The sequence below is a fragment of the Echinops telfairi genome, unplaced genomic scaffold (genome assembly GCF_000313985.2).
Source record: "Echinops telfairi isolate 266 unplaced genomic scaffold, ASM31398v2 ScPeMD7_7458;HRSCAF=8496, whole genome shotgun sequence".
Classification (NCBI taxonomy): Eukaryota; Metazoa; Chordata; class Mammalia; order Afrosoricida; family Tenrecidae; genus Echinops; species Echinops telfairi.
Genome location: NW_022111358.1, coordinates 36,288,103 through 36,298,036, shown reverse-complemented (window position 1 = coordinate 36,298,036; position 9,934 = coordinate 36,288,103). Strand labels below are relative to the sequence as shown.

The following is a 9,934-nucleotide window of genomic DNA, read 5'->3' as shown; positions in this document are numbered from 1 at the left end:
GAGAGCAAATGTTTTGAGAATGATGAGGGCGATGAATGTACAAATGTGCTTTACACAATTGATGTATGTATGGATTGTGATAAGAGTTGTATGAGCCCCTAATAAAATGATTAACAAAAAAAGATTTTTATTTAAATATAAAAAAACCAATATAATGAACATAATGGCTCTACACTCTCTGTGTGACGATTGTAGAAATGGCAACTGTTTTGTTACCTATAATATTTACCACCATTACACAAACATTTTTTTCCTTTTTTTTAAATAGTTTTATTAGGGGCTCATACAACTCATCACAATCCACATAAACATTTTTAAGTCATGGGTAAAGTCTCCTCTTTTTGGTGGCTCTTAGCATTTACTCGCAAGTTCTCAATTACAAGGTTTTGAAAAACGGCCAGAAGCATTTCCCAGTTTGGAATGCAATCAGCCTCAAAATCATTGCAGAGAAAGCAAATGACTACTTCGAAATCCCCTTTTCGGCCGTGGGGAAAATGCCCTTTTCGCCCCTGCCGGCTTTTCTCGCCACCAAAATTAACACTGGCACGACCCAGATGGGACTCGAACCCACAATCCCCAGCTCCGGAGGCTGATGCCTTATCCATTAGGCCACTGGGTCACCACAGGGTCCGGGTCCTCACACCGTCTCCTTACGCGATGCCATCATCTCGCCCCCGCCCCCACGCTCCGCGGCCCTGGCGCCGGCCGGCTGGTGATTTGGGAGCCGCCCCCCGGCGGCGTCGCGCGCCTGCGCGCTCGCGCCCCGGCGGCCCGATACGGCCGCCCCGTTCCCCGCGCGCCTGCGCGTGACCTATGTTGTCCCTGGGCGGGCGTTGCACGCTGGCGCGCGGCTCACGTCCGTGCTGAACGCACCGCTGGGGTTTTCTCGGCACGTGGTTCACTCTGGCTGCATTTTAGGTTCACTCGGGGAACTTTGGTCCCCGCATATGAACCCCTCCCTTTCCACTCCGTCGTCATGGGAGGGCGGGGGCGTTTTACAAACACGCGCGCACATACACACGCCTTCATTGCCGTGACGTCAACCGCCACTCGTGAAGACTCCACGTGTGTCAGACTCGAACTGCGCCCCACTGGATTTTCAGTGGCTGATTTTTTCCTCATTAAATCGCCAAGCCTTTCTTTCCAGGCCCCCTGGAGATGGACCCTAACTAACCTGTGGAAGCAGTGAGTGCGCGAGCGTTTGGGTCACGCAGGGGTTCCACGTACGCGTGGAATGCAGAGCAATGCTATGCCCCTCGCTACTTTTGTTGTTTTGTATCGTTTTTAAAAATGCTAGTTGGGTAACGTGAAACGAATATATTACTGTTTTTAAACTATATAATCATGTCTTATTTCTCATTTTAAAATATAGTCAATATAAATAAATATAATCCACATAAAGAAAGCTCTTGGGGAGCCCTATGTTTTTAAGAGACTAAAGGAAACACGAGGCTAAAACTTTTTGTACACCTGCTGTTCTATAGTATCTTTTTTAAGAATAATTTTAGATTTACAGAAAACATTTTACAGGAAAATTGTGCACCAAGTACAAAGTGTTCCCACATACCTGCTCATGTCGCTCCTATTAACGCCTGTATTCCTGTGGCATCTTGGCTGTAATTGATAAATCAGTGTGGGTACATTATTATTAACTAAAGTCCACTGTTTACACTAGGACTCATTCTGCGTGTTGTACAGGTCTAAGGATTTTGACAAATACCTAATGTCATGTGTTCACCACTGCAGTAATCTTTTCTTTTCTCTTTGTTTCTACTTTCTGGGGAAATGGATGAAGGTTTACACAGCAGGTCACCAGTTTTACATTCAGACAGTTCACACCCATTTTATTTCATGTCATTGATTCCAATCCCCACTATATCATGTCACTTAACCCGCTGCCTTCCTGTGTGCCCCCTTCGTTCCTACCCCTCTGAACGTGGCTGGATCTCAAGTGGTCGATTGTTCCTTTTTTTTTTTTAATCGTTTTATTAGGGACTCATACAACTCTTATCACAATCCATACATACAACAATTGTGTAAAGTACATTTGTATATTCATTGCCCTCATCATTCTCAAAACATTTGCTCTCCACTTAAGCCCCCGGCATCAGGTCCTCATTTTTTTCCCCTCCCTCCCCTCTCCTCGCCCCGTCATGAACCCTTGATAATTTATAAATTATTATTTTGTCATATCTTGCCCTGTCCGATGTCTCCCTTCACCCACTTTTCTGTTGTCCGTCCCCCAGGGAGGAGGTCCCATGTAGATCCTTGTAATCGGTTCCCCCTTTCTAACCCACTCTCCCTCTACCCTCCCAGTATCACCACTCACATCGCTGGTCCTGAAGGGATTATCCACCCTGGATTCCCTGTGTACCAGTGTACATCCTCTCCTCTAGCCAGACTTGCAAGGTAGAATTGGAATCATGATAGTGGGGGGGCGGGTGGGGGGGGGAAGCATTTAGGAACTAGAGGAAAGTTGTGTTTCATCGTTGCTACATCACACCCTGACTGGCTCATCTCCTCCCGATAGGTCGATTGTTCTAAGATGTGCGTCCCTCCCCACTGTCACCACGGATTTCCTTATTGTCTGTGGTTTTCCTGAAAATAGAGCCGTGAGGAAAAGGTCCTTTCCAGACCTGAAGAGGGACTCATTACCGTAGTCTCAGGGTTCAATCTGACCAGTCAGCCTGATCTCTTTTATGATTTTGAATTGTGCTTCGCATTTTTCTCCCGCTGTGCTCAGAAGTGTGCCCTTTGCAGAGGAGTGTGTAGTAGAAACCGGGTATCATGTAGTTCTTCTGGCCTCAGGGTCTTGAAGAGTGATGTTCAGGTGGTCCATGACTCTACTGGACTAATATTTTCCATGTTAATTTTGATATCCATCACTCCTCTTTCCTCCGGACAGGGAAAGGCCAATACTTGTACCAATGAATGTTCACTTGGGAGCTTGTAAGACTCCAGTCACGACTCACCGAAGGAGGGTAAGAACATGGACTCTTTGACCCATGTGGTGTCAGTGGATCTTGGTGTTCCCCAAGACAGAACCATTATGATGTTCTGAAGAATTATCGTTGTCCTGAAAATGTCCCTCCTGTGCATCCCTGTCCCTCCGCTGGTCTTTCCATTGTCTATAGTTTTGCTAATGGAAACCCAGTGAGTTATCCAGTGACACTTGGCTGTTATCCTAATGGCAGCAGCTGGCCAAAGCTTTTTTCCATAGCACCACTGTTGAGTTTAAACTGTCAACGTTTAGGTTAGTAGTAGAGTGCATAAACTGTTAAGTTGCCCTGAGTCAGAATCAACTAGATCAGCGGTTCTCCACCTGTGGGTTGTGACCCCTTTGAGGGTGGAATGATCTTTTCACAGGGGTCATTTGATTCATAACAATAGCAAAATGAAGTGATGAAGTAGCAAAGAAAATAATTGGGGGGTGGTCACCACTGCATGAGGAACTGTATGAAAGGGGCACGGCATTAGGAAGGTTGAGAACCACTGAACTAGATGGTGATGGGTTTATCATTTGCTTTTTTCCTGATTGTCAAACTGTTGGGATTATACGGTCTTTGTATGTAGTTTTCTTAGACTGACTTCTTCAAATTGTGTTTGTTAGATGCTGTTGAGCCAGCCCATGTGGTGATTGGAAATCACTTGAATTGGGTCAGGCACACCTTCAAAGGGCAATCTCTGCTCTCTAACACCTTAGAGAGAGGTCTGATGCAGCCCACTCAAATGCTCACTGCCATCAATTCCAATTCACAGCGACCCTATCGGACAGGGTAGACCTGCTCCTGTGCGTTTCTGAGACCCTCACTCTTCAGGAGAGGAGGAAACCTCCTTTTCTCAATGTACCCTCCTAGCCCATTGCAATGCTTGACTGCTGCTTCCACGAGCATTCATGGTGGATCCAAGTGAAAATGAAACCCATGACAACTTTCATCTTCGCTTCATTTATCAGGACGTCGTCTATTGCTCTGATTGTGAGGTTTTTTGCTTCTTTACGTTGAATTGTAATCCAGAGCGAAGGCTGCACACTTTGACCTTCATCACTAAGTGCTTCCAGGGCTCTTGACTTTCAGCGAGGAAGGATGTGTCATCTGCATGTCACAGGTAGTTAATGAGCCTCATACCAATCCTGACAGCGCAGTTCTTCAACTTCGCATAGTCAACTTCTCAGACTGTTTGCTTAGCATGTAGATCGAGTGAATGTGATGAGAGGATACAACCCTGATGCTCACCTTCCCAGTTAACAGCAAGTCCTTGAGATTCCTCCAAGCCTTGTTTGTAGCTGTGTCACTTTCATGTCTGCCCAGCCTCGAGCAAGGACAGCTTCACTCGCCTGATCCACACTATTCCAGTATTAGAATCTGTGCATCCATGAACTTTTTTTTCCAATGAACATTTTTGCTTACACATTTATTTTCTTTTTTCTTGAAACTGGACTTCCTCTGCTAGGAGAGACACGCCGTGGATGCCCTTCCCAACAGTGGCAGAGTGGCTTCCCAAGTCTGATTCCCAAAGTGCTTCACGGATAGGCATTTTCAGGGTAAGACCAGCAGGGGATGGAAAAATGAAATGATGGCCGAAAGATCATAAAATGGGCTATTTAGCCTGGGAAGCAGGAATCCATATTCCTCTTGAGCTGCAGTGAGAGGATCGCCTTGTTCCCTTGTGTGCAGTTCACGTTGACACTGAACAGCTCAGCAACGGGGGCACGGCCCTCCCCTCAATCCCCGCTATCCTCCACACCTTGACCTGGTCAGCCTTTGTGGGCTGTCATGGGTAGATTGATAAGTGGGGTGAAAAGAAGGCCATTTGAAAAAGAAATAGGTAAAATGGACTTCCTTCTGGTGCCATATGCGTGAATCTGTCTGGGAGGAGGTACACGCACTTAACAATGGTTCTTAAGATACCTTCAGGCCCTCGAGTTGACGCTGACTCAGCCACACAACAGGAGAGAGTAGAGCCCTACACTGGTGCCAAGGCTGGAAAGGGCAGCAACAGATCGGCTCTTTCTTCCTCACAGTGGTTGGTGGATTCAGATCCTCAATGAGTTTGTGGTTCGTTTGTTCTCACGTTAATTCCCTAATGCTACTGTGGCTTCTTGAAGTTCAGGTTGACTGTAGTCAGGGCTGTGTCTGGGCTCTGGTGGGCTTGTTTTCATTTCCTTAGGCTTCAACCCAAGCTTACGTGGGAGCCACTGATGGCTTATTCCACAGTCAGCTGCTGGCCTTGTTTTAGCTGCTGATGTTGTGTCTTCCCATTGTCTCTTCCCACACATGTAGTCAGTGTATCCCATCCGGAGAAGTCGGGGTGTGTAGTCACCAGTTTAAAAAAAAATTGTTATTAATTGGGGGTTTATACATGATTAACCAGATTAACTACCACACAGTTCAACATCAAACAAATATCTTCCCAACAGTAAAAGACTGAAATTGCCAAGGATTTCATTTTACTTGGATCTACAACCAGTGCCCAGGGAAGCAGCTGTCAAGACATCAACAGACATAGTGCACTGGGTAAGTTTGCTTCCCAAATCTTATAATGTTAAAGAGAAAAGACGTCACTTCCAAAGACGAAGAGATGTGCCTGAAGCCAGGGTGTTTTCAACGGCTCCACCTGCAGACAAAAGCTGGACAACAAATCAGGAAGACAGAAGAACGCATGCATGTGTTGGTGTTGGTGAAGAACGTGCACTGGACCATGGACTGCCAGAAGAACACCTCCGTTATGGGAGAAGTATAGTGAGCATGTTCCTTAGAAGCAAGGATGGTGAGACTTCATCTCACATACTTGGGACCTGTCATCAAGAGGCACCAGTCCCTGGAAAAGGACATCACACCTGGGAAAACAGTGGGTCGGAGAAAAAGAAGCATGCCCTCCACGAGGTCGATTGACACAGTGGCTGCAAGCAGAGGCCCAAACATCCCAAGGACTGTGAGGTGGACACAGGGCGGGGTACTGTTGTGTTGTGATGTATAGAGAGGATCACTGTGCACTGATGTATTGGACGGACTTGATGGCACCAAACAACAACAACAACAACAGCAGGTAAGCACAGTTTTAGGGCCACTCCAGGGTCAGGGAAGGAGTATCTGTGAGTAACAGAACCTGACGCTGTGCTTCACTACCTTCCTGGAAAATCTGACTCTCACCAGAGCCGAGAGAAAGAACTGAACTTATCAGGTGCCCACTGTATCTACGAAGAAACATGGAGCTTGTTTCCAGCTTTTTTTGCTGCTGTCTACCATGACAATGTGTTGTATGCTCTACACACATACTTTTGCCTGATGGGTAACAGAAGGGAGGGGGAGATGTGTTGGTAATACACTTGCTGGTAGGCTAATATGTGTTAGTTGTGGTGATGGACAGTTTCTTGTGAGTCTGAAAACTTGGAACTGTACCCAGGGGGCTGATTCTTTTGCCTTCCCCCTGGGTTTCACTTGAGCCATCTCAGAAGCAGCAGGGGGAGCATTAGCATCAAGAGTGAAGAGCCAGGAGTGGGGCGTGTTGTATGGATCTCAAATTCTTGCACATCGAACCTCCTGGATCCAGGGATAGGCAGCTGAGACCACAGGGAAGTAGAATAAGATGAGCAGCAGCAGAACCATGAACCAGAGCATAAGGCAAGAGTGGTGGGCTTCTTGACCCCCAGAGGGAGGGGAGCTGAGTGCCTTCAGGGCTTGCCTGCAGAGGTAGGGGCCTCCCAGCACTGAATCGAGGAGGTAGGTTTGCTGACCTTTGAGCTAGAGCTCAGCACTTTGGGGCTGAGGCCTGTGGTGGAGTGGCCTGCCCTTTGGGTATTTATCAGCTGCAATAAAAGAGCTCTACAATATTGTCTGAGAGGGCAGAGGCCAGGGGCCATGTGGAATAAGCCTTGGGCTGCTGATGTGAGTGATTCTCCTCCTCTCCCCCAGTGAAGTTAGAGGTGGTCCAGCACTTCCCCCCTTTTTGTAGACACACCAGAAGTAATCCAGTTTGCATTCCCTCTAACAGTAGATGAGAACATATCTACTTCTCCAAATCCTTACTACACTAAATGCTCAGTCACCAAAAGAATGACCCCCTTCCAAAATATCGTCTCATTTTTAATATTTCACTTCTTAGTAAAATTGGATCTTTTATTTATAAGTCATCTATAGTTCTCCTGTAACCATTTCCAGTTTTCTGTGGAGTTCTTGGTCATTTTCTTATAGGATGTTGATAATATAATTATCTGGTTATAAAATATAGATCTCCCAAACCCACTGCCAATGAGTTGACCCTGACTCATGGCAACCCTGCACGAGGTTTCAAAGAGTCTAAATCTTGCCAAGAGCAGAGAGCATCATCTTCATCCCCTAGAGCCCCTGGTGGGTTTGCACTGCTGAGATTCCTGTCAGAGCTCAGCCGCCAGCCCACAGCACCAAGGCTCCTCACGAAACCCGGCTGCAAGTCCTTGGATGTGTAAGGAGCTGTGAGTCTTATCAAACATGCCATCAGTCCATCCATTGGTTTATGGCTTTGTTCATTTTCTCTTTCTAAACCTGGACATGCCTTCCTTCTGCCACATAGCTTACCCAAGCCCCTGCTTCAGAGAGCATTTATGCCATCCATCTCATCTCAAATTTAAATTCTCTATATAATCAAGTTGCTACTTGATCATGCACTCATTGAATAAATACTTATTTTGTACCCACATGTGCTAGACAACGTTCAGTGTGTCATAAAGATAAAATCCTTGCCCTCATGAAGCTTACATTCTGTTGTAGGTTAAGAATCTTCATGTCCCAGAACACGATTTTAGAGGCAAGTGACACAGAACGCCACTCAAATTGGCTTAGTGCACAGGGGTCTTCATCAAGTGGTGTCATCCAAAAGCCCACGGGCAGAGCCAGCGTCATGCTGAATGGATTTGCAGAGGGCCTTGGTTTTGCTTCTCTGTGCACATCATCCCAGCACACAGTCCAGTAGAAAAGAGGGGACTCCGTCTCTCGGTAGAGGTGTTACCGCCCGTGTTACAGCTTCATCACGTAACCAAACCCTGGGTCAGGGTGTAGGATTTAACTTGGAGGGCAGGGCTACTCATCAGGGGCAAGTGTAGACTAGGGGTCAAGGTCAGGGATCCTGGAAATAGACTTGGAGTGGAGGGGACCTAACTTTGGTCTGTCATTTACTGTCTGTCTCATCCTAGACAAGTTACCTGATCACTCATGATCACACTCCGGTCTTCTGGGAAACAAGGCAGTAAAAGCGCTGCAGAGTTGTGACTATTCGGTCTGTGTTCATACCTATGAACACATAGAATACCTCTGGGCATGTGAAACCCGGTATTTTACAGCAGTAGAAAAACTTGATTTAACTAGCTCAAATAATAAGGAAGATGTATTGGATCTTGTTGGTGCTAAGTCATCTAATTGTAATCTTTGGAGGCAGGCAGGCGGGCAGAGTTTGGGTTTGGCATTTCTACAGTTTTATTCAGAATTCTAGGGCTCCTACCTCTTCTGTACAGAAGAACAATGGAAGCTTTCCAACCTCCAGCCGAGGAACAAAAGGTACAGGCTTCCTAGCAGGACGAGTTTAGGTCACGTGCCCACTTTGGACCCATTCGCAGCAGCCAAGAGAAAGTCCTGGGCTCCTGGCTGTAGGCATGAATTCCTTTCACATTTCTGAGCCCAGAGGAGTGGTGCTGTGGTGACAGGGAGGCTGGAGAGCAGGCTCAGCCCCTCCTAGATTAACCTCCTGGGCTGCTACCCAATGAATGGGTCTGGCATGGATGTGCCTGTTTGAATTTATTCATACGGAAGAAACATACATTTTCTAGAATTAATTTTATTTTAGAATATAGAAAAATTGAAGCAAAAAATAAAAACTGCCTAAATGTCTTTTTAAAAAATATTATTACAAGGCCAGGAAATGCAAATATTTATACAGTAATGTATAAAACATGACAGAAGGTTATTGAGAGCAGTGGTAACACTAACACTTGAAAATGGATTGTATAGTAAACATTGACATCAAAATCAATTTTATGAATTTGATTATCGCACTGTGGTTATACAAGAGAACAGTTTTGTTCTTAGGTAATACATGCTGAAGGATTTGGGGATACAGGCACATGATTTCTACAATCTATTCTCAAATGGTTAAAAAAAAGTAATGTGTAAAAATCATACATATACAGAAGGCAATGGGGCCAATGGCCCTGGAAGGTAGAGGGGGAAGAAGGAGGTGGGGAGAAGGGTGCGATGAGCAGACGGCGTCATGGACAGGGGAACAACTAGGGAAGCGGAACCAGCATCTAGGAGAGGGTAGAGATCCTGTGAGTGTTAGAGCAACACCAAGCCAGTGGAGAGGAAGCACTAAGAGGGGGAAGAAGGGGGAAAGTCGTGGCGGGGCAGGAGGAGGCAAAAGGAAACAGAGGCAAGCTCTAGGAAGCAGAGGCATCGATAGGGAGATTAGCAGAGGTGTGCACTTGTGCAAATACATTAATCCATAATAGTAGTGGTATTGGCCTATGGACATATATTTATAAGGCAATACATTGAAATGGCAGATGGGCCTTGGGACTCGGCCCATAACTTCCCTCAATACAAGAACACTTTGTTCTAACAAATTGGCATTCGGTGATGCTCAACTCCTCCGACACGATCACTGAAGAGAAAATGGGTGCATAAGCAGATGTGGTGAAGACAGAGGCTATTAAAAGATATAGTGTCTGGGGTCTTAAAGGCTTAAAGTTAAACAAGCGGCCATCCAACAGTGAAGCAACAAGCCCACATGGAAGAAGCACACCAGCCAGTGAGATCCCATCCATTGAGACTGGGCAACGGGCATCATAAGATTCACAACAAACAGTAAACAAAAAAAAAAAAATGCATTGGTGAGAATGGAGGGGGGTTGGAGCGGAGACCCAAAGCCCATCTATGGACAATGGAACATCCCCCCACAGAAGGGT

The 9,934-nt window shown here is 46.1% G+C and overlaps 1 non-coding gene across 1 annotated transcript; it reads right to left on the bottom strand.

The window, feature by feature from the left end:
* Positions 1-546: 546 nt before the first annotated feature.
* TRNAR-CCG lies at positions 547-619 on the bottom strand. The gene has a single exon. It is a non-coding gene; the product is annotated as a tRNA-Arg (tRNA).
* Positions 620-9,934: the final 9,315 nt, after the last annotated feature.